Source organism: Columba livia, chromosome 2, assembly GCF_036013475.1.
Source record: "Columba livia isolate bColLiv1 breed racing homer chromosome 2, bColLiv1.pat.W.v2, whole genome shotgun sequence".
NCBI lineage: Eukaryota > Metazoa > Chordata > Aves > Columbiformes > Columbidae > Columba > Columba livia.
In genome coordinates this window covers 134,662,857-134,689,954 of record NC_088603.1, presented here as the reverse complement: position 1 = coordinate 134,689,954, position 27,098 = coordinate 134,662,857, and the positions used below count along the sequence as shown (strand labels likewise).

The 27,098-nt window shown below is 35.6% G+C and overlaps 1 long non-coding RNA gene across 1 annotated transcript in view; it reads right to left on the bottom strand.

The window, feature by feature from the left end:
* Positions 1–27,098, bottom strand: part of LOC110355161 (uncharacterized) — a 152,105-nt gene that overhangs the window by 59,143 nt on the left and 65,864 nt on the right. Inside the window, exon 2 of the long non-coding RNA XR_010470661.1 lies at positions 7,874–7,982. This is a non-coding gene — a long non-coding RNA (uncharacterized LOC110355161). The remainder of the gene's footprint in view (positions 1–7,873; positions 7,983–27,098) is intronic.

Here is a 27,098-nt window from a genome sequence, read left to right as displayed (position 1 = left end):
ATGTTAAATCTCTTGAAATAAAATATTCTGCTTAGGTTATGAGTTTGGGTATTGATTCAGACAAACTGGTACTTTACAATGAAGCAGAGCTATAAAAATCTTAAGAATAAATATCAGTAAACAAATTTGTGCTGTTTGCTGCAGTACTGCCTCTATACAAGACCATTGTATGCTGTTGCCTCAAATGTGCAATAAGATCTGTTCTGGTGAAGCTTTAAAACCAGAGTGAGCAATTTCCTCAAGGGTTTACCCTTGTGAATCCAGTTATAGTACAAGGTGTTATTCTTGGTCTCACATTATCCATGACAACCATTTCTGTTGCTGAGCAGGAGGATAAATGTAGCTTTTTACCAAAGGTGTATCTGACATCTATTACACAATATGACAGTGGTGCTACACAGTATGTCAAACTAGTTTTACGTGGTGGCACAGGTCAGTAGACCAACAGCATTATATATAATCAAAGTGCTTCATAGGTAAACTGTTTACAAGAGGGAATTTCTAAAATTTGAGAAACTGCTCAATTTTCAGTCCGAAGAATTATGATTTTATAGCTCAGTATTGAATCTGCATTAATATAAGGTACAACGCCACTTGCGGCTGTAATCTTTTTATCTCTTTCTAGTTAAAAAATCACTACCTTAGCAGGACTACCACAGACTGAAAAAATAACACTGAACACCATTGCTTAACCCATTTCTTCTGTTGTGAACTCAGCCATACTGGCAACTCGCACTCCAGGAGACAATGACTACAGACTACAATGACTACCGATTTTAGCTGCTTTGCTTCTGTTGCTGTGTCTTTTCATATATAAGCAGTAAATACTCAAGCTCCTAGTTTTAATATAAAGTTATAGCCCAAAACATAATTTAAAATTACTATGTCATCAGAATACTTACACAGACAGACAGTTATGTAGCTGTTACAGCCATTCTTAAACAAGAACACTGACTTAATATTAATTTGGAAATTACTTTTATTTTTATACAGTCTTCAGTGGATAACTCATTTATAAATTTGAGCTATTAATTTCCATATGACAGTCTTAACTCTGGTGTTAACATAGACACAGATTAAATTTTCCAGTAAGCGTAATGAAACATACTCATGTTCTTGCAACATGTTCAAGGCAATTCAAGCATCTAAATAGTAGAATACAAAAATTCAGGCAGCCCAAGCAGCCTTAATTCAAGACCTTTTATTGAAAACTTAAGTTAAAGGTAGGTAGTGTCATGCAACTGAAGACTTTTAATTGTGGTACATTACATTTCACAGGGCCTTTTGTTTCATTCAGTACATAGTAGGCATGCTGCTCAAAATTCTTTGTTTTAGCATCATTCAGTGATGGTCCACACTCTGCAATGAGTATGGAATTACTAATTTTTTTAAAGGATCACTATAATATTTGTATTATATATATGCTTCACAATATTAAATCTAATCTTCTTCAGAAACCTGCTGCCACAGATTTGTTTCTGAAGCTGTTTGGCTGAAACTTTTGATGACGTGGCCTTCATTAGTTCCCAGCAGTTCTTCATTCTGTTTCATCACTCACCATTTCATATTCTACAGTCTTGAGTTCATATTGAACAGTCTTTTAGAGGGTAGGCAGTAAAATACATTGAAAATATTAACTTATCATTACTTATTTTCACTTCTTTTGCAGCTGTATTTCATTATAAAATATTTCAAATTAACCAGTGTCCATGGGTAGGTCATATAAATGAATTAAGTAACAATGTTTTCTTGTTAGAGTATATATACTCAAACATCTGTCTTGTGTTTATGTATGACAGTAAAGAAAAATGTTGTAGGTCAGACATGGAAGATTAAAAAATGTGCATACACTACAGTTCAACACCAGCCCCAGAAACGTTACACCCATAACTCATATTCCTCCTGCTTATTTCTTGTTCTCTTCCCTATGAAAAGTCTTTTCTCCTTCTGTCCCTTCTATGGCCAGGAATGGTAATTGAAAGAGGAATGGAGGAGTGGGTGGGAAAATAAAACTTTCAGGAAAGTAAGACTGAGGGGAAAATGCATGTCCCTTTTCTCTCTCTGGTGTCCCACAGTAGAGGGTGAGATGCACAGTTTAGTTTGGAGAGAAAAGTGAGGATTTTTTTCCATATACATTAGAATTTTTGTTCAGTTACACCCTTTTTAGTTGTAATTGAATATCTATCCTTTCTAAACTGTCTTCCATCTGGAAAGGAAATCATGTAACATGCATTTGTAAAGAATTCATATGACATATCTCATCTTCAGGGTAGGAAGGAGCAGCCAGCAGCTGTGGGCTCGTTCCCCATTCTGCAGCATTCAAACTACTGGATCAATATCTCTGAACACCCAAACAAGACATATTGGCACCAAAGATGTGTGACTTTCAACAAATCAAGGCTTCCATTAGCAAAAGTAAAGAGGACACTTAGGGTATGGACATCAATAGAGTGAAATGGATTGAATCCTGCTTATCAATAGTTGATCATGTCATACAGCAAACCCAAGCAGGTAGAAAAAAGGCAGAAGGACTGATAAGTAGACAAGGTCAACAGTTCATGCCCCCAGGCTTAGGATGCACTAATAAACAGTACTTCCAGATTTCCATTGGAAGTGTTCAAGGTCAGGTTGGCTAGATCTTTGAGCAACCTGGCCTAGTGAAAGATATCCCTGCTCATAGCAGGAAGCTTGGACTAGGTATCTTCAAAGGTCCCTCCAAACCAAACAGTTCTCTGATTTTTTTTGTATATTAATTCTTTTAATTCAGAATTAGAAACTACACTGAGAATATTTCCATTTTATATTTGAGACAAAATTAATAGAAATTGCATGACTGAGTGCTGGTTACAAACAACTGCTGAAAAGGAGGACAAGTTTCAATGAAATGGTGGAAGGATTTAAATAGCAAACAAAGAGGAACAAATATTTCAAATAACATAGAACGAGACATTTCCCTTTCATTATTTTGTAAACTCATACGAGACTGCTTTTATTAGAATGTAAGAATGCAATAATCCTCTCTTAGTTTTTCTTCTTGAGACAGAAATAACATTCATGTGTATTATAGCAACAATACATTGCTTCTGGCTTCTGGCCTATGTTCTTGTACAGTTGAAGGCATCTGGATGTAATATTTAGTGTTAAAACACTGACAGCTTTTTCTCTGGGTGGAGAGTTGTGTCAGTGGGCATGACAAAATGAAGTTCCATAATCAGAGAAGTAAAACATTAAAAATGCTAGCAAAACATTTAGCATTAAAAAAATGAAGACCAAATCTGTCTGTAATATTTGTTTCTTTCATTAATGACCAGTCCTTATGCTTGAAAAAGATATAAAATAGAGCTGATTGACTCAAATTGACTAACTGACTGTTCTGGGAGTCTTATGAAAAAAAAGCAAGATGCACTTTGGGTCAATCTGTGCTGGCTTGTAGCAGAGGTAATGAGTGTGTTTGTGTTTTGGGCCCTTCATCATAAGAAGGACATTAAGGTGCTGGAGAGAGTGCAGAGGAGGGTGATGAAGCTGGTGTTGAGTACAAGTGTTATGAGGAGTGGTTGAGGGAGCTGGAACTGTTTAGCCTGTAGAAAAAGAGGCTGAGAGGAGACTTTATTGCTGTCTACAACTACCTGAAAGGAGGTTGTAGCATGGAGGTTGTTGGCCTCTTCTCCCAAGTAGCAAGTGATAGGACAAGAGGAAATGGCCTCAAGTTGAACCAGGAAAGGTTTAGATTGGATATTAGGAAAAAATTATTCACAGAAAGGGTTGTTGGGCATTGGAACATGCTGCCCAGGGAAGTGATGGAGTCACCATCCCTGGAGGCATTTAAAAGGCATTTAGACGAGGTTCTTAGGGACATGGTTTAGTGCTCGAGTTAGGCTATGATTGGACTCAATGATCCTGAGAGTGTCTTCCAACCAAAAAGATTCTATGATTCTGTGATTCTATGATTCTATGGATTTTATATTTTGAACTCTCTCTACTGAATTGTTTTATCTAATTTGAGACAGAGGATTTTGATCATCTGCAGTCCTAAAAAGAAAGATGTTTACCAAAGAGCAGGTTTGGTTATCTGTGTTCATGACAGTTGTCTATTGAACCATTTGAACCTACATTTTCAACATGCTATGAAAGCTCCCTAACCATCCTGTTATGAGGCATTCAGTCTTTGTTAGGAGACAAGTTTCCCTGCACAATTCTATTTTGCCCTGAGTAAACCACCATCAGTACAGCAGGACTAGACTCCAGGGCTCCCCATACCAAGCAGAGAGTCACATTCATTTGTTTGATGTCTAGTTCAGCGAAATGCAAAAAAATCACAGAAAGTGAAAAGGTTGAAATGAATAAAACATACTCTACTGCCAGGGAAATTAGGATAATAGTATCAGATGCTGTTTCAAAATCATCCTCTGCTGACTCAGACCTAACATTTGGATTTTCTTTCATTTACCAAGTGTATGTCATTAGACTGAAAGCAAATCTCCTTTTTTTCCCTTCCATTGAGCCCTATTTTGCAAGGAAGATTCCCTAAACATTGTGAACCTAAGACAAAGTATATCACTTAAGTTTTATGGTTAAAATGTTTCTAGGCAAGTTGAATCTCATTTTCTGGTCATGAGAGTTTCATTTTACACATAAAAATAGAGCAGTAGGAGCTGTAGAAATCAGGAGTTTTTTTCATACCACTTCCATACCCCTTCTTTCCTCACAGCCCCCAAAAAGCCTTTAGACTGATGGTTTGGGCATTCTTCTGAGCAAAAGGATCATTCAGATCTCCTCAGAAACAAATCAGAATTGAATAACATCTTCCATATAGTGTATTTGTGTCCCCTTCACAGGGAAGCACTATGTGGTCATATAGAGGGAACCGCAAGCTAATTCTCCAAGTATTTAATGCATATACTTGGGAATTTTTCTCTTAGGTACAGCTTGAGTAGCAAGTTTGCAGGATTACAAGGTGGGATTGCTGAAGTACTCAAGGCAAACTTCACCTTTGTTCAACATCATAAGTCATAACTCTGAAGCTCTACATGTAAAAGTAACATTATGTGTGAAAGGTAATACATAGTTGTGCTGTCTGTTATAGGTTGTTTTTTTTTAAAGAAAGATACATGTTTTGTTAAATTTCTGAAGCAGGAAAAAGAAAAAAAAAAAAGAGACAATTTCATTTTGCAGTTGACAACACTGGATATTTTTGCTTTAAATAGCCAAAAGCAAAACAGCACTTGTTTAACGTGCCAATAAGAATGATTTAGCATATGTTAATGTACACTTCTTGGAATCCTATTGGTTTTACAAATTACTATGAATGGTTACATGCTCTATTGTTTGCAAGTTAAAATGATTTGCATCCCTTCTCCTAGTAATTTTTCCAAGAGGGTAAAATATCATTACAAAGGTTTTACATTTATATTGCACAAATTTGAGAAAAAAATCTTTCAACAGGAATTCTAGTGGATTTTCCAATATCTGGCTGAAACACTCACCTCCTCATAATGTTTTTATGTGTAATTAATTTATCAGTTCTGGGATCTCAGTTTTTCTGATATTTATTTTATTGGTAAAACAGAAGGCACATCTGCAAATACATTTTTTCCACAATGTGCATACGCTATTTTTTCCCCCCCTGAAGAGATATGAAGAGATTGCAATAGGTCTCTTATATTTGAAATATCTTTCTCTTTTTTTTATAATATTATCTATGGAAGAATTGCTATGTATTTCATGCTCAAAATTTCTTCTGATATCATATATTTCAAAATATAACCCTGAAGTTGACAGGGCTTTCCCAACATCTGGGAAATCCAAGAGGGCTTTTCCCTCCTGGAGAACTCTGCAGAGTGCACACAGTGTGCAAAAAGCTATCTTTGTCAAACTTAAGCTAACACCATGATTTTGTACAACATCTACATATAACACAGGATAATCAACAGGTTCCCTCCAGGCTTCACTCTGCTTTTAACATTCCAAATATTTTGACTGTGAATAACTCAAATAAGAAGAGAAAAAAGAGGCTCAGCCATCTCCTGTTCTTTGAACAGTATGAAAGAGCACGACTGACTACTCTATAAAAAGAAGCAATTGGGTCAGAATGGAAGATTGCGCAAGAAATCAGTCTGGACACCTGAACCTTCAGTCCAAAATTTGATTGTTGAGTAGAGTTCCAGTAAAACGTTCAGCTTTCTATAACTCTCTGTAAACAAGTGCCTGACTAATGAATGACAATGCAAATCTTGACAATAATTTCATAAAAACAAGTTATTTAATGTATGCCTCATATTTCCCCTAACAAATTAATTTTTGAAAAGACACCAATTATAACAAACACAGTATTGCCAAGAATACTTACATTGAATAAACCTAATTTCCTTATGGATGGGAAAGTTGCTATCACTTATCTTGCCTTAAGAAAGCATTTGTTTGATATTGCAAGCAAACTGGGAAAAATTGTCATGATGATATGACTATACAAAATTGCTTGCATAACATATTCAGAAACTATTTATCATCAGTTTGTGTCAGCATTCTTTAAAAGCACTTTAAAAGCATTCTTTGAGGTTAAACATGGATTTGCATGGAATAACTTTATTAATCAGTACAAATGTAAATTTGAATATTTCCTTGCCAGAGGAAGACAGGGTCAAAATGTAAAGGGATTTTCATTTAGGTTTATCTCCTTCTCACACTTTCCCTTTTTCTCCTCTTCTCCTTAAAGCAATGGGATAAAGGAGAGTTCTTTCTCTTTGACAGCTACAGTGACAATCCTTCCTTGGGCTAACTTTCAGAATATGACTCATGTTATTTTTTCTCATATAATGAGAAATCTGAATATATATCCACTGATTGTGCAACAGGTAAGCTAATAGATGATGTAATGTGAAACTCAGATACATATTAAAAAAAAAAAAAAAAAGAAAAAGAAAAAGGAAAAGGCTAGAGTTCACCTCACTTAATTTTGAAAGAAAGGTAGTTTTAAGGTTTGGTTATCTAACCCATTTTGGTCATTTATTTTAGTATTAAATGAATTACTTCAACTCCAATCTTTACGCTGACTATAAATGTAGCCTGGAGAGACTAGCTCACATCTAAACGTCTAACTTTCAGTACAATAAATTAATCCAAATATGAAATATTAATATAATGGAAAACCTACCAATAACAAAGAGGACATACATTCAGCAGATGTTGACTTATGTTTACTATATGTTAATATGGCAGAGAAGGACACAGAAAAGTCTGTGTTAGGAAAAGAAAATACTACAAAGCTGTACTGGATAAGACAACCCTGTGCCATGGCTCATGGAATTATGATGTTATTTCATCAGTCTTAAACATCTGATTATGAGAAAATTATTTCAGTATTTTGATTTTAGGTTAATGAAATAAGATTAAACTTTATAATGAAACATCAGAGTTTGTATAATGGGTACTCTAATCGTCTAACTTTTTGTATCATGACTATTAAGAGCAGAAAATTCACGACAGTAAAAAAAGAAATGAAAAAAGCAATGCTCTGAAAGAGAAGTGTACAATTATTAAATTTTTGTTTTAAAGCAGGAAAAAGTATATATGAAGCAACAAAACCCCAAAATCATAATAGAGCCTTATACATTCATTTAAAAATGGAACAAAGCTGAAAATACATCTTTCAAGGCAAAATTTTCCATTTGGATGTGACCCATATTGAAAATTAGGCTTTCAAATATTTGAGAACCAAATAAAAATAAATGCATCGTAAAATTAGGCAAGTGAGATCTGAATCGTGTGGACTACATTTTTCATTTCTCAATAAACTTCTTAGTACTGAAAATGAGATGAGTTAAATACTATTAACACACTGGAAGCACAGAAATAATATTATAAAATACATCTTTACCTTCTTTACCCTCCAAAGAGGCCGTATAAAGCTCATCAGCTGTTTTGACTTCCACCAGCCTCAACTTCATGCAGATAAGGACTGTGACTACCTCCCTTTTCTTCCTTCACTAAAAAATACACAGACATAGTGGACATTTTGTCTCAAACTGTTAGTGACTCAATTATAAATGCAGTTCTAGCAAAGTCAAGAGAATAAGAAACAAAACATTCTGAAGAGCAAGTTTAGAGTCTGGAAAGATGCTGATAAATTAATGTTAATCTTTTAGAATATGAAAATTACAATTTGAAATTAAGTAATTTTGTTCAGTCAAAACTGAAGAAAAAATAAAATGGAGAATTGTTCGTAATTTAATATGGCTGTAGAGAATAACTTACATTTATAATCCAGCTTTTGGATTTTAAAAAAGAAAAAAAGAAAATTGGAAAGATTCCATGGTGAAGGTAACAAGAATAACTAGTGTTATAGAAAAACAACCTCTAAGGAATTTGAAAGACTTTGTTTAGTCTAGAAAAGAGAAGAACAAGGAAGGAAGGACATTGATAAGGATCTTCTGATAACTAAATGGCCATTATTAAGAGAAGAACAATCAATAGTTTTCCAAGTGTTTGGAAGCAGAATGAGAAAGAATCAGCATAATTTGTAGTAAAAACGATTTCTTGAATAGTATGGGTATTTTTCTCTCCATTAAACATGCCAATAGGTAGTCTAGAGGCACTGTGAAATCCTTCTTTGTGGTTTTTAGGAAAGTGTTATACAAATTGTGGTATGATCTAAGTATACTTAATCCTGCTATCTGCAAAGAACTACACAGACTTTTAAGGTCTTTCCCTGGCTTTTCTATCATTCTGTAACAGGCTAACACACAACACAAACAGAAACCATGTGCTTATCTCCCTTTTCAAGTGCTTATGTACAAGACTAGGTAAGTACCACAACAAAAACATTTATTTTGCTTATGAATAACAACATAAAAAAACACCTGCTCATGGTGAATGCATTGTCTGTAGGAACTACCAGCAGAAAGTATGCATATCACTGTCTCATTAATCACTCACAGGAAGATATAAGTGGGACTTCAGACAGGTCACAATAGACCTTATTGTTCTTTACTACACTAAAATTAGTTTCTTCCAGTCTGTAAAGTTATAGCATTCTTTCTTAGCCAAAGAACATACTAAAAACAAACAAAACTCACCAAAAAAAAAGAAAGATGAAAGCTAGAAAAATTATCTCTTAACCACAAATAAATATTTGCTGTAAGTAACCTTCATGCTTACGATCTTCCCAGAAGTTTTTACTGGGAAGTCATTAGTACACAATTGCCTAGGTTTTCATTATGGTTATGCTTTTGCAAGAAATTATTTTGAGAGTGACCATAAATATGTAACAAAGTGTATTGACTCCTTGTGGTTTAAATTTTTATGCAATCATTACTTTAATTGAGTTAAGAATAGAGCTAGCTAGCTTGGAGCAGAAAGTCAAAAGAAAGTCTAAAAAAAAATAAAATCAAACAGATTTGCTTTTTTTGTTGTTTTTTTTTGTTTGCTTTTGGGGGTGCTTTTTGAGGAGTATCAGACAACAAGTAACACTAACAGAGCATGTTCACTAATTAAGACAGTAGTTAAATATTCCAACTCTCTGTGTGATTAACACTGCTTGTAATTCATGACTGTAACAAATGGTGGTTAAAATGTTAATGTGATTCTTGAACTAAAATTTGACTTACAAAATGTATTTTTTGATTAAGATATTTGCATAAATAGCTAGAAGAGTTTTTAATGACAGTATTTGTGAATGCATCAAAGTGAAATATAATATTTTGACATATGACGATCAATTACAAAATTGCCTTAAACAAAGTGAATTAATATAAAAATGTTTGGTTTGTTTTAGTCACAAAATCACTATTATCAGCCTATTTAAAAATGCATATTTATCAAATCATCCAAGCCAGAAGACAGCAGGTACTTGTATTTTTGCTTCTCAAGAAACCATTGAATTGAGACTACACTGCACTTTCCTTCAGCTGCCTTTAACAACCTACAGAAAACTCTCCAGCCTCGGTTGGCCCCTAATCTAATTAGGTGCATAACAAAATGTAAAACTGAGAGGACATAAATTGTCAACACCCTTAAAAGTAAGCAGACACTTGAGAATTCTGCTGAACTAGGGACTCTGGTTCAGGGATGCTGGATTAATTTTCTGGGAGATACCTGTTACTTTTGCTTATTAGGAAAGAACTAAGCTGAAAATTAGTTTTAAATGTGATATAGTATGCAATGTAGTGGCATATTTTACTTAGAAAGGAAAAATAAAAGATAGTTTAGGATTTTGTTTGTTTTTAAAAAAATGTGTTCTGTGCTATTTTAGCAGAATATTTGAAAATATAAGCCAAACAAAAATTATTCAACGCTTGAGTTTATAATGAAAATACAAAAATGTAAAGCATAGAGAACTATGTGAAAAATAGTACATGAACAACACCAAAAAATAAAAACCCTAAATTTACATTGTCAACAAATTCAGTTGCCAAGCCATGGAAGAAGTACAGTGTTGGGGAACACGACTGAAACAAAACAGAGACAAAACCAACCAACCTTCAAAGTGCAGACTTGGATATGCCCAAAAAGGAAGACTTACTAGGTAATGTGGAGTTAACCAATGTAGTGCTGTGGATCAAAGCTCTCAAAGCTCTGGACCATGACATTAGCACAAATTTAGGAAAATGACAAATCTTTACATAGGAAAGAAAGTTTTTTATTGGTTGAACTACATTTTAAGGAAATATGTATTTGTAATCGGCATATTCCAGTCTTTATCTCTCAAAATTAAACAGCTATATTTACATAGTTTTTTGTAGATGTAAGATTTATTATCAGACTGCATCTCTAACTAAACATTAGGAGTTTCTTTCAATTGGTTTCATCACAGTTTTCACAATACTTTGGTTTGTGTCCTTTAAAGACTAAATCTCCAAACCACCATGAACCTGTCAAATCATAGACCTAGATCTGCTCTGCAGTTTTTTAATTTCATTTACAGTAGTGACATTATTGAATTTCCAATATGGTTGTGTGCAAACATCAGATACAATACTAAGATGTTAGTCAGCAGTCCTCTGCTGCAAGTAGCCCTAATTCTTATTCAAGCTTCAGCTACTCCATTGCAAATTATACATTTTGTCCATTATCCAACCTATTCTTCTAATATTATGTAGCTAATCATCCTTAACTGAAAAATAGGCAGTAGGTTAATTCTTTTATTGGAACAGGCAAGACTACTACTAAGCAGTACATTAGCATGGAATGTTGTGGATTTTATTTTTTATCTTTCTGATTACGAAACTTATTCAAAGGCACCTTTGAAATTGAAATTTACAACATGCATGAGATTTCTACTCAATTCTTTACACAATACAAAACTAGAAAAATAGCATTCAGGAAAAACATGTAAATACAATAGGTATAAAAAATAATTTTAAAAAAATTCTGAAGAAGCAGAATGAAGAAGCAGAGACTTTTCTGAGTCTTTTTAGAACATCTAACAAAAACTATCTAGCACAAGGGGAGTAGTTGAATTAAAAATGTATGTCCTAAAACTATCTTCACAAATACAGAGTAAAATTATGGATACTGATGAGATATAAAAAGATTATAAAATCTGCTTGGAAGATTCTAATAAGGAATATTAAAGACCTAATCCTGCTGCTAGTAATTCCCCAGAATCCCCTATCATCAAGCAGTCAGAGCCAAATAGAAGCTAAATCCTATCGCTCTTATTTGCATTTTCTAAAATATTCATGAAAGATACTCATAACAGAGAAGGTCCCTAAAAGTAAAAATTGAAACCCATCCTATACTTTTGCAATCATTTGTATCTCATGGGATGAGGAATTTAACAGTGCAAATAGGAAAGGTAAAAAATAAGCCTGAGAGAACCTGGTAAAAGCTCTAATGCTGGAAGAATTGAAGACTTGCCTTATAAAAAAGGTTTAGAAAATGTTACAAGCTTCAATTCTATACATTTCTATAGAAACATATTCCTACAAATGTTGGCTAAGATTTTTGGATTGTTTCTACTGATTCTAAAAGTTACAGCACATTCTGTGTTACAGTACTTTCTACCAGAAGACTGACATTAAGTGATCTCTGAACATGGTTATTTTCAAAAGTCTGTTTTAATGCAGACACCCTAAATTTACTAGTTATTTGTTTAAAATCTCAGCCTTGGAATGTTATGGTCATTATTTCTCTGTCAAGCAAGCAAAACATCAGATTGAATAACATATAAATGGACAGGGGTTTTTTTTGTTTGGTTTGGTTTGGTTTGGTTTTCCAAAAAGCCTTGCATTTTCTGACATTGTATGACAATCAAAGGGAATACACAGAATCACAGAATCACAATCACAGAATGTTAGGGATTGGAAGGGACCTCAAAAGATCATCTAGTCCAAGGCCCGTGCAGGAGCAGGAACACCTAGATGAGGCTACACAGGGATGTGTCCAGGGAGGTTTTGAATGTCTCCAGAGTAGGAGACTCCACAACTGCCCTGGGCAGCCTGTTACAGTGTTCTGTTACTCTCACTGTGAAGAAGTTTCTTCTCAAGTTTAAATGGAACCTCCTGTGTTCCAGTTGATACCCATTGCCCCTTGTCTTATCATTGGTTGTCACCGAGAAGAGCCTGCCTCCATCCTTGTGACATTCACCCTTTATATATTTATAAACATTAATGAGGTCGCCCCTCGTAGAAATGTCATGTCTTTCTGACATGCAATAAATTAAACTGAGATTGGCCGGCAGATTTCAAAGTTTTCAGGAGGAACCAAAAGGCACAGAGACCATTCCTGTAGGCATTGCTTCTTTGGGAAACCTGGCTGAAAATAAAATCACACATTTCAGTTACTTACAGCACAACGTGATGTATTCAAATGGAAAAAAATAACATTCAGCTAGCAGGAGATTTTATAAGTTGAATCTTATAGGTCTATTTTTCTTCAGATGTTTTAATGAACTGAGTTGTTTCATACTGGCACAGTAGCCTAGCATGTTTAGAAAGAATTAGAAAAGGCCTTTTGTTCAAATTGTCTGGATAAAGCATCATAATTTTCACTTCAGTACATTTATGTGAAACATAAGGCTAGTGAGGAAAAAGAGATAGAGGTTACTACATCAAGATTATTTGGGCAATCTGTGCCCAGTGATAAACTTTGTGATACTAACTAATCTCTGAAAGCTACAAGAAACTCATTAGTGTTCTTTTTCATCATGAAAGTAGAAAAACATCATGGAGAGGTGAAGATACATTTCCACACATTCAAGAATGATTATTGAACACCACAACCTGAATGGAAAGAAATACTGCAAACGTGACTTTAAAGACTTACTCAGAGCTCAAACACAATAGAAGGAAAGAACTGAAATCAAAATAAGTACTACATATACTGCAGTGGATCTTTTGACTTGACATGGCTGGGAAGTCTAGGGAAAGAAGTTCACTTGCTGAGTGCTAACTCCTAACCAAGAGTAAATTCTTCCATTTCTGCAACATTAAATTGCTTTATAATTGAAGCAGAATCAGAGAAGTGAGGAAAGCAACCCTTGAAACCTAGATGACTGTGTTGTTAAAAAGCATGGGCTAACTACATCATCTGAGTATTAAGAATATATCCTCCACAGAAGAGATTAAATAGAAGACAAATAGTTTCTTTACATGTAATCAAATATTAAAGTTTGAAGCACATTGAAAAAAGATACTTATATCCATTAAAAAACAAATAAACAAACAAAAACGACGACAACAAAAAAGAAAAACAAACAAACAAACAAACAAATGCACCCACAAAAAATCCACACATGAAGAATGAAGACAGCAAAAATCTTTCAACTTCACAGGAGTTTCGGGAGATTAAATGTCAAATGCAATGCATTCATGAATGTAGCCAGCACATTTCTGAGAGACAAATCTAGTGCACCCTGTTTAGACTTGATCTTAAAATAAAGGCCACAAAGTGTTCACAATCCATGTAGGTAAATCTAACAACACACTGAAACAGGGAAAAAAACAGTGGACACACAGATAACTAAAAAAATCCTCAAGAAAAGAAGTGTTGTAATTCATCAACAGGTGTTTTGCGTTTGGTTGGTTGGTTGGTTGGTGGTTTTTTTGTAGGCTGGGAATTTCCTATCCAACATACAATTAATTGTTGTAATAAAATATTTCAGGGAGTAAAGGTGTAAGTAAATCTCTGTCATGGAGAGGCCACACTACTCCTTTAATAAATATCATAATGACCTAAGATGCTGTACTGTATCAGATGAAAAAAAAGCAAAAACTGAAAATGACAGAAACTGGAAAATGGATTCACAGACAGGACGAATTACTGTGCCTAGTGGATGTGAATGAGAGGTGTGTTGCCTTTGGATCTTGCCACTCAGCTGCACGATAAAAGTGATCAGCAGGAGCTTTCACTTGAATAGACTGTGCACTGGGGACTGTGCACAACAGTTCCTGAAAAGTATCAGTCCTTGTTCTTCATTTTAACACAGTTATTAAGATGATGTTATGCAATTTTTCCTTCATTTCAGGTCTTTTTCTCAGAGGATCACACACCTACAGCTACTTCTGTCACTCCTGGTTGTGATCAGAACTGGAGAGCCAAGCAGATGTCACTGGCTGAATATACACACAATCAAAAAATTCAAGAGAGGAGAGGGGAGTGCCTGCCCTACATCCAACTGTTTTATTATCCACCAAAGAAACAGAAACTTAAACATGGAGATTTTCCTTTTTGCAGGATCCCTTTATTTATACTTTTACATAAGTCTTCTCTAAACAATCACAAAGTGTTTATATTGTACTCGTAAGACAAGTTTCCTACCTCTGTGGTCATTTTTGTGACTTCTGTTCAGACACTCTGCAGCCAGTCTCCTTTCCTTCAGCCACAGCACTCAAAACCAGGCACAGTATCTCAGCTCAGAAAGGTGTAAGGATCTTTTCACTTGTAAGTGATTTTTCTACTCACACCCCCTGTTCTCTGACAGCTTTCAAGATCACGTGAGATTGCTGACTCTTGTTCACTTTGTAGCCCTAACTTTAACTGCTTCCTGAAAAGCTGTTACTCATTCCCATCTCACTCTGTAATTCCATAATAGTTTTATAAGAGTAACACTTTGTGTCATCTTCCAGATGAGCAATTAGATACCACATAAAACACCTATTGGTCAGAAAATGACACTCCAGTGGTTACAGATATAAATTTAACTCTAGCAATCTGGACATTCCAGTAACAAACTATCAGGCAGACATATACCACAGTTTTACACATGATAGGGGAGGGACAGAAAGAACATGGAGAAAATACGGATGTCTAAAACACTACAATAAGGTACTCCTACATTTATACAGTCCTAAAATTACATTCGGCCCTTTGAAGTCAACCGTGAAGCCAATGTAGCCCTCCGTGAGAATGAGTTTGACACCCCTGCTCCAGAGGGTTACAGATAAAAAAATTAAAAACTGGATCTGTGCCTGCAATTAATGAGCCAACTGAAGGGGAAAGGAGCACTATTTATATTTTCCTCTTGTTTCCCTGGAGGGAACCAAACAGCAAAGTGCTGCAAACTGAGTCAGCTGTGTTGCTGCTGTTGACACTGTAAACTAAAAGTCATATGAAGTGACTTAAAGGACACAGCAAAAGTTTCTGAGAACCATGAATCCCCAGACTTTTTTTTTAAGCTAGCTTTCCTTTTCAAATAAGAACGCTGAAGCAAAAACAATCCACCCAATGTTTGCCACCTTCAGCTAGCTAGAAAATGAAAGTATACAGCTTCCCTTCACTTGACCTGCCCAGATCCCCTGACCTTTAGCGTCCCATTTATTTCTCCTGCATACGAAGCAGGAAGCCTTCTATCTGGCTTCCTGCAGGATATAACTCTATTATCATTCTTGAGTGACTGGACTGAAAGTTTTACGGAGCCCCAAGGTCTACAAAAGACTCACTGGGTTGTGCACACATGCTTGCTAAAAACCCACTTAGGAGTACTGGCTTTGCAATCAGCCTCCATGAGTTGCCAGAAATAAGTTATGCTGATAGTAAACAAACAAAACAAGAACAAAATATATCAAATAGTTCATCCTACACTTTTGAATATATAGAAAGGAAAAAACAGTGCCTAAAATGACTGACAATATAAAAAAATTGAAAGAGATCAAGAAGTCAGTCAATGAAGTTTGAAGTCATTGATGGCATGAAAACCTATTAAATATTGAGAAAAGTTTTCTTTAAAAAACAATAAAGGCTGTTTCTGGGGTCTTCCTAGTTTGTTTGGTTTTGGTTTGTTTTCGTTTTGTTGTTGGTTTTGTTTGTTTGTTTGTTTTTGTTTTGTTTTGTTTTTTTCTGAACTACAAAACTACATGTGGCAAGGGGCATGTAATCACTAAGCAGAGTTAGTTTAGGCACAACAGTGCCATCATATGTTCAAAGTTCATGCATTTCAAAATGTTCTTTGAGAATCAAAGTGACACAGAGGGTAACGGAGAAAAAAAAATAAAATGCTGGTTTTTAAGCACAGGAACAGTGTAGCATAAAGAGCTTTTGTGCAATTAAATGTTGCAAGTTTGATGGTGAAAATAGTTCTGCTGGGTCAGTAATAAAAAACAATTTATATTCAGCTCAAATAGCTCATAAGAGACTCAGAATTGGAGTTCTGTGTGCATAAAACCTGATGAGCACAGTCACTGAAGCGAAATCTTCTATGCAAGCCACCTAGAAATAACAGAAAACAACCAAACAAGAAAGAAAAACCCCTCCACAAATATTTTGTATCCTTCCCTTTGCAAGTGTTCTCTAAGTTATTATTAGAGCAGAGAAATTTGGTAAATTCTCTGATTCCTGAAGGCAACAATCCCATGTTGGGTCTTGTTTTTCCTAAAGAGAATCACTGACAGCCAAGCCTGTGGCCACTGAAGTGAAGCATCTTCAATGCCACTGAGGCCTCTATTCTACCAGCTCCGGAAAAACTTCACAGCAAGCTCAGATCTTTTAAGGAAAATAAGATTCTCCTTATATGAGTTTGAGCATGAATAATCAAATTAGCAGCCAGCCCCTCAGCTTTTATTCAGTTGGTTTGAGATTGTCTCTGGCATTTTCAACTTAAGATCTGCAATAAGGTTTTTATAGTGATAATGTTTGCTGTTTCATAGAAGCTACCAGGGGAAACTGAAGATTTTCACAGTAGGTCATTGGGCAGCTGGAATTATTGGCACCTGAAAAAGCAAGGAAAGCAGCTTGCAATTGAGAGATAAGCATACTTGTTGGATTCTTCTGCTCAAACATGTGGAATACAAACTGTAAGCAAAACTGGCATTTTTCTCTGAAGTTTCAGAACAACAGCACAACACAGAAATAGACACCACTCACGCACTTACTGTTTCAGGGTTTTTTTGCAAATTCAAGAAGTCACTACTGCTCTAGTAATGGTGGTTCGTATTTTCGTGTTCACTGCTTTGTATTTTTGAAGGAAAACTTATAGTCCAAAAAGTTTATTCTTGAGCAGTCGGTCTCAAACAGAGGTATTTAAAACAAAGACATTCCATTGCACATACTATGGAATATATAAAGCTTTGTGTTTGTTTCAAGCCTAATGTATCCAGACCCAACATCTACAGAATACTCAGATCTGAATGTTTCATTTCAGTTCCTACACCAAGTGATACTTAAAATAAAGATGAAAAACAAGCAGCTGTAAAAAAATACAGTGCAATGTAAGGAATGACAAGTTATGAAGTGACACAAATTTTCTCAGAACTCAGGTGATATCAGAATAGAAACTCATTTACAAAGAAAGAAAAAATCATGTTGCATTCTGCAAAATATATAGACATGATCTAGAATTTGTCTGTTAATGTAGAACAACATTTACTTAATGCTTAGAACATTTTTTTTCTTACCAACTAAACATCCAGGAGGCAATATCTATTTTGTACAGGACTGTGAAGATAGATGAGTAAGTCTTCAGCTTGACTTTAGTTCCATTTAATTTGGTGGACTTACTTTTGCTTGCATTAGATAAAAAGGTAACAAACAGCATACCTCATTTGTGTATCAATTCTGATAAGATAATAAATTTAACAACTACTCCATGCAATTTGCTCAGCTGAGGATAAATTATGAGAAAGTCCAACAACAGGTTTGGTACATACTTCGCTAACATGACATAATTTATAGAGCAGCACCACTAATGAAAACTTGTAAGCAGTCCAGTAATGAAGTAACCTGAAAATTGAAAGACCACCATTAACCTTCAAAAGAAAGCAAAATAAACCATAGGTCAGTGTAAGTTTTGTAAATTGAAAATATCATCCAAAAATACTGCTCTCCCTGTAATTTCATGTGGTAAGGTATCCTGTCCTCCAGCGTCTAATTTGCCACGGTCATAATCCTGCCTAACAGAGCTATCACAGGATCAGAGAAACAAAACTAAATAAATAAGCATTTTTATTAGTATTTGGGCAAAATATCATGCTGTCTGTTGGTTGTAGCCCAAATGAGTTGGAAAGGAGTGGTGATATGAGGAAATAATGCTACTTACACTGTCAGCTGTTGCTCTTTCAGTGATTCCCTCTGAAATACAAATGCTTCTTGATGCAAAGGGGGCAGAATTTTTACACATGGCATTGTATACATAGTTCATTGGGTTTGTGTTTGCTAGGCAACAGGTGTTTTCAGAAAAAGCAGTAAGGAGATCCACAGTACTTTTGAAGGGTAAAAGAGAAACTACTTTGATGGTGCTAATCACTGGTAGCTGGTTGGCTAATTGTGTGAGTTGCTGCTTTCATTTATCTCACTGTCCAAGGAGGAATAGTTATTACTATGGAATAATGGACTGCAAAACTTTAGTATTATGAGGGGAAGAATACCTTAAATTGCTAAATTTTGTAAGTATGTTTCTTCCTGCACATCACATACTTAACTATCTGAGTTGCACAGGATTAGTCTAGTAAAGAAAGCCTGAGTTATATGGAAAGGACAGATATCTAAGTCAATACACTGCTACAATATTTTGATTTCATTTTCTATTTAAACCATTTTTTAGGACTAGCCTATATGACAATGAAACTGGCAAGGTCATCCATGATCTTGAAGCCACAGTTTCAGCAACATTACTCATAATGACAGTATCAAGCCTCTAATACAATTTCAAACAGTGGGATAAACTATATTTGTATGATTCATGGTGTTAACATTTATTATTCTTATGAATGTAAAATATAAGCTTTTCTTTCAGCAAATAGAAAACTGTTTTAAAGCCTAAAGGACCATAGCAAACTGAACTTTTGTTATAGGAAAATAACTTTGATTAAAGAACATTCAATAAGTAGGGGCCAGAAACAGATTTTGCATGAAAGAGATCTAAGCAGCCCAAGTAGATTACACAAGTAGACAAGTGACTGGCTTTCATCTCCTTTCAGAAATTAGTATGTCATAGTCACTCGAGTCACATGTCATGCATTTGCTAGAAAGTCCAATTTGGGTAAGGAACAGCTTTTTCAAAGTTCTAAGGATATAAGTTCTGATCTGCAAGTTCTAGATGAGGGCAGGGGAGAAACTATTTCCAGAACTTCTTTCTCAAATAACCTAAATGCTTTCATCCTCCCCTTAGTCACCTCCAGTTCTTTCCATGCCAGCACATGTTAATGAGAACTGCACCAAGTGGTGTTCTGAATCTTCACCTATATACTACAAACTTTTGCATGGTCAGTTTAGATTCAGATATATATTGATAGAGGAAAGCTACAGGAAGATGTTCCCCTTTCAAATAATTCTATTTTATCACAGTGCATTTGTTTTTGTGAAGTGAGGTTTCATGTACCTTTCCTGAAGACACAAATTACAGCCCCATATGTGCATATTCACTCTCAGTTATGTAAGATTTTTTGCAACGATGGTGTCGGATAACTTTTGGAAAAATGAAATGTGATCTAAAGACTTTGCTGATGTGGAAAAGTTTTGCTAACACACCCTGTGGGAACAGCTGACTACCGCCTGGGCTGTGGGAATGACTGTGATTTTTGGATGGTGCTCTTCAGAATGACTCTGTACTGAATGTTCTGGTGTTTTAAGCTATCAAGCTCATCCAAATTAAAAATTCAAATATATGTAAAATATCCCTTTTCTTCTCTTCATAAAGAACCTGGGCTACCTCCCCCAATTTTCCCCCAGGTTATGGGGTATCTTTGTGTGTTTTTTTAAGAAGAAATACAAAAGTTTTCCAGTATGTTAAAAAAATAGGTGTTAGTGACTCAAGAACGATACACACAGATTCATGGGTGTAAAAGCTTGGGAATATAATCACATGGGTAGAAAAGTTTAGTGAAAAATCAAAATGCTCTAGAAAATCACATTGATTTCAGAAAAAAAAAAAAAAAAACAATGGGAGGAAAAATTATCTACCAGTATTGATATACTGAAGAGTCATTTTCCATGTTGGGATGTATGAGACAGGATTTTTACAGAAAGTGAAACATCTGACAGTAGCTGGGAAAAGGTTTCAGGGAAAAACTAGCATAGATTAACTCTGAATCAGGCAGAAGAATGTAGGACATGGTAGCCAGTGAAAAGATTTTCCTTACTTCCTTTTCTTTACATTCTTTGAAATCTATGGAATTTATTAGTCCACTGGTAAGGTTAAAGGTGGTATAGATTTTTTTTTCTAGCCATGTTAAAGATTCCAGTATTAAAAAAAGAAAAAAACAGCTTTCACTTCAGCATCACCCATCACCAATGGTGGTAACTACTATCAATTTGTAATAACATTATTTATGTTCAACCAAGTATTTAATATATCTTAGAACAAATTTTTAAAAACCCAATTGGTTCCTTTTTATCACAATTGGAAAGCTGAATTTAGAAGACTAGGACTTCAGAATAAATTATTAAAAGAACATTTTCAAAAACAGCTCCATAAAGGATTTTGAAATAGACAATCTTTCCAAAGCCTTCAGAAAAATTAATTCCCTTATTATTTCTCCAAATGTCTGCACCTATTTCCAAAATGATTGTTGTTAAAATAGGATGTTAAGAAAAGTAACATAATTTAGTTGAGCCATGGAAATAAAACAAATGAGGCCTATAATAATTATCACATAACACTGATAAATGATCACATTTTAAAACAGAAATAGATTTTTATCTTTGTTCTGCCACACACGACCTTATGGCAACCCAGAACATATTCGTTCAGACATCAGCACAATATTTATCTGGAAAAAGATTCTTTAAAATCATTATTTTTTGTTCTTACCGGGTTTTACATTTAATGAGATTGAATGTATTAGAATGGAAAGACATTAGACATAACAACATTATGCAAGTTTGACTTAGCAAACTGTTACATATACATAGATTCAATAAATACATAAAATAGACTAGAATTAGCAGGAAAGCAACCCAATACTTACTTTTTACTTTAAATATCCGCAACTGACGTACAAAAATAAATACTTGGTTACAGACTAAGAGCCTGATCCTGACTATGAAAGTGTATTTGGATTTGGAGACAGGATTCAGGAGAAGCAAAAATAATCTCATGATTTACATTACACTTAGTGATTAAATACTTTTTCACAGAACCAGCAAAATTGTCATGTTAGCCGTGCAAAGCAAGCCAATCTCAGAATCTGGAGAAATGGGATGGCTGGAACTTCATGAAGTTCAACACTGAGAAGCACGAAGTCCTGCTCCTAGTGTGGAACAACCCCATGCACCAGTATATGCTGTGGGTTACCCATCTGGAAAGCAGTTTGACAGAAAAGAACCTGGGGGTCCTGGTGGACACCAAGCTGAACATGAGCCAGCAATGAGCCCTTGCAACAAAGAAGGCAAGTGTTGTCCTGGGCTGGACTAGACAAAGTATTTCCAGCAGGTTGAGGGAGGTGATCCCACCCATCTATTCAGCACCAGTGAGGCCACATCTTGAGTGGTGGGTCCAGTTCTGGGCTCCCCAGTAAGAGAGAGACATGAGCATACTGGAAAGAGTCCAACAAATGGCCACAAAGATGATTAAGGGACTGGAGCACCTCACCGATGAGGAAAGGCTGAGGGAGCTGAGACAGTTTAACCTGGAGAGGAGAAGGCTTGGGGCAGATCTCATCAGCATGTAAAAAATACTTGAAGGGAGGGTGTCCACAAGACAGAGCTAGACACTTTTCAGTGGTATTTTCAGTCATTCTGGGAATTTTTTAAATCCACCCTTACAATTTTAGAAGAAAAACAAACAAAAATCTATAATAAATTAATTCTTTCTGTCACTATGGAAGTGCCCAAGAGACAATATTTAGAATGTCGGGGTTTTTTTTCCAGATAATAACTGAAGAATATGCTTGGATAGTCTATTTAAATATTAATTTACTATTATTAGCTAATTTAGAAAGATATTTAGCCTCTGTTGCTCTTTTGAGGTGATTTCAAGGTTTGGGATTTTTTGTGGCTTTTATATGGACTTAATTATGTGTTGTGTAATTAATAGATTTGCAGCTGAGAAACTTAAAATTATGACAAGAAAGGGCCTTTTCAGAGAGATCAAAGAGAAGTATTTTGACATTGCATTTCCACTGGAATTTTTACTTGGGAGGTCAGAAACCAAGGCAGTCTAGAACTGTGGGAGTTAGAAAAGTCTTAATGTAGGGGACATCCACAAACATGAAAATAATTAGCTCTTTCAAAGGGATTGTTGTTTGGGAGAGAGAATGTCTTTGTGTAATTCCCTGTCCACTATCTCCACTGAAGCAATTTTTGAAAGCTCCACATATGTTCATTTACCAAAGGAAGACAATAGAAAAAGGTATAAATATCACCAGAAAGTAATACTGTAAGATCAAAGAACATGGGCTAAAATCCTGAAGTTATTATTAATTCTTCTGTTCAGGGCAGTCAAAAAAAAACCCACATATTCAGTAGAATGTGCAGATGAGGAAATTTTTTTTTGTAAATAACAAGTGCAATTTTATGAAAACATTACTGTCTCAAACTATATATTTGATTCCTCTGAGAAGAAGGATTTCCAGAAATGTTTAGCATAATTTCACTTTGCTTCAGCTGAAATTAGTAAAGGAGCAGAAGCAGATCAACAATGAACAACTGAAAAATTCCTTACCATTAATATCAATAGACCTATTCACATGCTAGAGTTGGGAATGTGATACCAAAGTTAGCTGAGCAAAGGTTCAAGAGCCCAGAGTAAAATTTTTATGGAATTCAATTTTGTAACTAGAACAGCACCAAAAGGACACTGGAGAATTTTCATCTTTTAAGAATGTATTTGTTTTAGATTATAACAGAAAAAAAAATAAAAAGCAAAGACTAGAGCTCTCGGTAAGACAACTGTATGCACTTATGAGATTGATCAACATAATTCATTTTTAGTTGCAAATTATACTGATTGTGAATCAATTCATCAAATCATGGAACAAAGGTGGGGTTTTTTTTTGTTATTTTAAAGATTGCACATACAAAACCTATTTTTGCCACTCCATAAAGAGAGGCCCGTGGCAAGGTCACTTGGGAAAGAAACATTCTCACAAATTCCTACACAAACATTTCTTCCTGAAACAAGGATGAAACAGGGTGGAGGCCAACCTGCTTTTTTACAGTTGCATATATGTGCTTTATTAATTATCTAAAGATCAGTATAGGATGTTCAGGAAAATATTGAATTTTGCTAAAAAAAATATAACTTCGTACAATCGGGGGGGTGGGAAGGAGCAACATCCAGAAGAAAAAAGATCTTTGAAACATCTCTGAAACAAACAAACAAAAAATCTTGGGGCGGGGATTTAAAAAATCCAGACTCTCTAAGCTCAGGTCTGAAAGAATTATTCAGGTCTATCAGTCAGTGTGCAGCTGGATCAGTGAATGATATGTCAAGGTACATGTGCCAGGAAAAACTGATCCATGTCAGGTTCCCCTAGTATCATTAAAACAGCCTTGCCTTGGAGTTGCAGGTATAAATGGAATTTTCTTTCCTACTCCTAATTTGCCTTTTAACCTGAATATATTCTGCAATAGTGGCTCAGCCTTCAAACTACAACACGCGTATTGTCCATTCTCACCAAACTCTGTTGCATATTTCTTCCTTCTGTGCAAATAGGACAGAAAAATCAAGAGAAGCATTAAGAGAGAAAAGGAAAGGTAATAAAATGCATCAGCCCACAGATAGCAAAATGATGATCTTCTGGCTAAGGGGAAGCCTTCTTCAGTCCTCTGGGTCTGTTAGCAGCATCTACCAGCCACAGTCACATATGCCACCAAAGACAACATGTTACCATCTTCTCTGGTCACCAAGAATTTCTGAACCAGAGTATAACCCACTCTCCTTGCTGTGGCCACCAGGCCAAGAGTCTGAACTCCCAACTCATTATACTCGTGGGACTAATTCTTTGGAGGCTTTTCCACTTTTCCTTGAAAAAGCCTTGTATCATCATGCTGCTGAAAGATAATGATCTTCAGATCCATCACCCTCATACAAAATGTCTTTAATTGATGGGAGTAAAAGTTGGTGGTTTTGATTTTTATTTTTTTTTTCTTTTTGTTTTGTTTTTTCATATTTTCTCTCAGAGGGTCTGAAACTTTCTGGCAGATTGGAAAAGCAAGAGAATTTATAACCGCATGGTATGCTAAACTCTCAAAATGAATATTTTCACGACCGATTTATGAGTTCATCTACCCTCCAAAATGAGTAACACATATTTTCACAGAAATAATTCAAACAGTTAAGAAAAACAAACCCTCCTTTTTGTAATAGACAAATAGCTTTCCACAGCTGCAATTATAAAATCATTCTTTAGATTGTTGTCTTTATCAGGAAAGCCGTTTCTATACCCTATCTATCTTTGGCTGCATAAAGAAATCATACCAGGAAGAAAAATTATTTTTTCTACTGATGTAGATTCTGATCACTTATTTATTCCACTGTGTTAGACTTGGAAATAGCAGAGGAATGATTAACATTGTTCTAGTTTTATGATCACCAATTAGCAATGCAGGAGTAAAATTCTAAGTGTCTAAAAAAAGAGAAACAATAAAAGGGAAAGAACTAGCCAAGTCTGTCATTCTCTCCACAATGAAAATACTATCATATCACTGTTGACACTTGGAATGTTTGGGATGCACCAGATTAGCATCGACCTTCAATAGATACATTTAAGGGTAAGACTGACTAGCTGCCTGAACAGATCTAAAATCAGAGTTACCACAAGCAGATTCTGTCGTTACTCACCTGATAAAGCAATAATGTGGTTTGAGAAGTCATGTGGTCAAAAACCAGGCATTTTATAAGTGGATTTACTTTTTGACCATATTACTTCTCTGAATTTGGTTTCCATCAGCTCATTACAAGAATAATGGCCCAGAGGTCAAGAGGAGAACTGGAAGATGCAGGATGAGTGCAGAAGGCATACTTTAGATTAGATTAAGGTGCCTTAGAGCTATATCTTAAATCCAGAGCTTTGCATGCACTTCAAGCAAGCCAGCCTGTTGTAAAAAGCAATCTCACTTTAGTCCTGGCCACTGAAACCTGCTCTCCACTATCCTTTTCCTTATGGCAACATATGAGTTTTCATCACTATTTGGTAAACTTCATCTGGGTAGCAATATCACAGGGCAGTTCTTCAGCTCTACAGCATCGCCACGCAGATGTTTATGCTGACAGGAGGGGAGAGAAGTGGGCTGGAGGGTGAGATTTCTTCTCCCAGAACATGACAGCATGTTTGGAGAAACCATGAGCTGTCACTGACTGGGCAGTCTCGTCCCCAGCCTCAGCTGCTGTTTCACTCCCTTGCATCAGATGTAAGTAACCCACAGCTGCAGGATGAGTCATTTGACCAACCCAATCTAATGGAAAAGTAATTTTTGCTTGTTTTGGGTTTATTCTTTTAGGGGTGGGCTAGATTTCTGTCATTGGATCTGACTCAAGGGAAATATTGGACACAAGCAGTCAAAAGCAGCAGTGGAAGAAGGGAGGGAGTTTCTTTTAACCCAGCTCACATTTACACCACATTAGGGATAATGTAGCATCTGATACTAAAAGGCAGAAAGTATCTACTGACTGCTCCATGCTGTTGACTTCAGTGGATTTCAGGCTAACTGAACTCAATGGTAGTTTGTTACTGAACTTGTATAAATATGAAATTCTGGTCTTATTGAACACTGACAAAATCTCCAAAAATGTTCATTTTCCCATTTTTGGAATATAGCAGTCTGGTTACATCAAGGACTTACATTACAGACTTCTCAGCAGCAGGTCTGGTTTAAATCATTATCACCTCTCACCCACTGTCAGCTGCTTTTTCCCGCACTTCTCTCTTGCCAGTTGCATTGACACAACTGTTTAACCCTTCCTGAAGCCAGATCTGTGAAATTATCTAGGTTACAGAAAATGAAAGCTGTTTTGGTTTTGTTTTGTTTTGTTTTGTTTTTTTTAAAAAGCTAAATAATCACTTGTTGCTTTCTATGCATATCATTTCACATGTTCATCTGAATAAGCAGCACCATATGTAGTTATGTCAGCAGAAGTGTGGGGATAGAAACCTCCAGCAAAGTTACAGAAATGGTAGGAGGAAGCAAGCAAAGGGCATCTACGATCCCATTTGCTTTTATTTCCAACAGCATCATTCATGTGTCCTGAAGGTAACTGGTATTACCAAAGCTGAGCAAACACAAAACACCTTTTTAACCATTTCAGAAATAAATGAGATGTTGTACCACTTCATTTTTAGTGACAAAGTGAAAATGTCCAGCTTCTGAGATTAGACATTCCTGTATGCTTGAATCTACAGGACTGTGGCAGCAGTGTTGAAGCTACAAGAAAGCAAACGCCACTATTTGTCTTGTACATCACTCTCCTCCTCAGTTGCCAAGTCGAATCTACAAATACTAAATCAGTCGACATTACAAGTTCCATGCACAGTGCACAGTCTTTCACTAACATACCTTCCCCCGTGACTCCCAGCTCCTCACAACAGCACACGTACATGCTTCTCAGCACAGACACAGTCTGGTAAACAGCGGTGGCAACAGCACTGTCTGACACTTCTCAAGGGCAGATTAATTACCACCTTGAGATTAAACAGTACAATATGACTATGAGCATGAAAACAAGACTAATTTGGTTATTTAAAGAAAAAAATATTTTGAAAGTAATAACGAAGTGATAGAACCGTCAGTTA